The sequence below is a fragment of the Myotis nattereri genome (genome assembly GCF_964212035.1).
Source record: "Myotis nattereri genome assembly, chromosome: 3".
NCBI classification, from domain to species: Eukaryota; Metazoa; Chordata; class Mammalia; order Chiroptera; family Vespertilionidae; genus Myotis; species Myotis nattereri.
Genome location: NC_138077.1, coordinates 101424415 through 101426690, shown reverse-complemented (window position 1 = coordinate 101426690; position 2276 = coordinate 101424415). Strand labels below are relative to the sequence as shown.

The 2276-nt window shown below is 51.0% G+C and overlaps 1 pseudogene across 1 annotated transcript; it reads right to left on the bottom strand.

Moving 5' to 3' along the window:
* Positions 1–1103: 1103 nt before the first annotated feature.
* LOC308515425 (DOMON domain-containing protein FRRS1L-like) lies at positions 1104–1866 on the bottom strand (annotated as a pseudogene). Its single transcript has one exon. The product of its transcript is annotated as a DOMON domain-containing protein FRRS1L-like (transcript).
* Positions 1867–2276: the final 410 nt, after the last annotated feature.

Sequence of the window (2276 nt, the reverse complement as noted above, 5' to 3'; positions counted from 1 at the left end):
GTGGTTGATTTTTTAGCCTCTCTTTCTGTAAGTTCATTATTGGTGTATAGAAATGCCATAGATTTTTTGGTGTTAATTTTGTATCCTGCTACACTGCTGAATTCATTTATTAAGTCTAATAATTTTTGGTGGAGTCTTTAGGATTTTCTATGTACAGTATCATGTCTTATGCGAATAAGGACAGTTTTACTTCTTCATTACCAATTTGGATACCTTTTATTTCTTCTTCTTGTCTGATCACAATGGTTAGTATATCCAGTACTATGTCGAACAGGAGTGGTGAGAGGGCGCATCCCTGTCTTGTTCCTGTTCTTAGGGGAAATGGTTTTAGTTTTGCCTATTGGGTATGATCTGGCTGTAGGTTTGTCATATATGGCTTTTATTATGTTGAGGTATGATCCTTGTATTGCCACCTTGCTGAGAGTTTTTATCAAGAAAGGGTGTTGGGTTTTGTCAAATGCTTTTTCTTCTTCAATTGATATACTATGTGATTTTTATCTTTCAATTTGTTATGTGATGTATCACGTTTATTGATTTGCGGATATTGTACCATCCTTGTACCTCTGGGATAAATCCTACTTGGTCATAGTGTATGCTCTTTCTAATGTAACTAGAGGCCTGGTGCACAAAATTTTGTGCACTCAGGGGGGGTCCCTCAGCCCAGCCTGTGCCCTCTCACAGTCTGGGACCCCTCGGGGGATGACCACCTCCTGGCTTAAGCCTGCTCCCTGGGGGATTGGACTTAAGCTGGCAGTCAGACATTCCTCTGGCAGCCTGGGAGTCCTCGGGGGATGTCCACTTGCCAGTGGGGAGCAGGCCTAAGCTGCAGTCGGACATCCTTAGCGCTGCTCAGGAGGCGGGAGAGGCTTCCGCCACCACTGCTGTACTGGCAGCCGTCAGCTTGGCTTGTAGCTGAGCAGAGCTCCCCCTGTGGGAGCACACTGACCACCAGGAGGCAGCTTCTGCATTGAGTGTCTGCCTCCTGGTGGTCAGTGTGTGTCATAGTGACCAGTCATTCCCAGTTGTTCTGCTGTTAGGGTCAATTTGCATCTTACCCTTTTATTTATTTTATTTTTAAAAAATTTTTTTGCAGTGTCTAATGTTTAATCCAGATGCCAAAATGCAAGCTTACCCTGAATGGCTGGACCCCAAGCAAACAGATAATACCAACTCAAATGCAGGTCGACAATCGTTTCATCTCTGGGAACATTCACAGGGCGTTTAAATCTGCAGGTGACTTGATTGTTCTCATTCACTCCTTCTTCATCTCTGGCAGGATTCCTCTGGATCTCCTTTGCCCACTGGCCTACGTTATAGAAATGCTGTATGAGGATCCTGCCATTGCCATCATGGATGCAGGCCATGACATGGTCACCACCCATTTTCCTGTCTGAAGAGAATCCAACTGCTACTCAGCTATCTGTGTCCACACTCAGCTCAAATTCCACATTGGCCCCTATTATCTGGTAGCTAAGGAAGTAGTCACAGGTCTCTGCATTGCAGCCTTGGTTTCCCATATCTAAAGCATCCCTTAGTTTTACCACAGTCACCCACTTTGATTTTGGCAAATGGATCCACAGGAATAGCAGTAGTGAAAGGGTAACCTTCCTCCGACAGGTAGCGCAGGTCATAGAACTCCCCCGTGAAGGTGCCGTAGGAGGAGTCATGGTGCTGCACCGCTTTGTGGGCACCCGCGTCGTCCTGCTCGTGGCCTTGGGGTCCCCGCCCTCCCGGCCCCACTCTGTTGTCCCTGGGGCTGGTGGCACAGGCAGTGGGCCCCGCCAGCAGCAGCAAGAACAGCGGCACCCAGACCCCCCAGCTCTCCCCCGGCAGCCGCGCCATCGCTGCACACCAAGCCCTCAGCTGGGCTGCTCAGGCTGCTGTGGGAACTCGCCACCTCCGCCATCTCCAGCACGTGCTGGCCCGTCCCCCGCCCCTACTCTTTTATTATATAGGATAGAGGCCTGGTGCATGAGTGGGGGCCAACTGGTTTGCCCTGAAGGGTGTCCCTGATCAGGTTGGGGGTCCCACTGGGGTACCTGGCCAGTCTGGGTGAGGGGCTGAGGGCCGTTTTCAGGCTGGCCACACCCCCTTCAGGGAGGGGGGTCCTCCTGGGGTGCCTGGCCAGTCTGGGTGAGGGGCTGATGGCTGTTTTCAGGCTGGCCACAGTCCCTCTGGGTCGTGCTCCCCACTGGGATGCCTTGCCAGCCTGGGTGAGGTGCTGATGGCTGTTTTCAGGCTGGCCACAGCTCCTTCAGGATGGGGATCCCCACTGG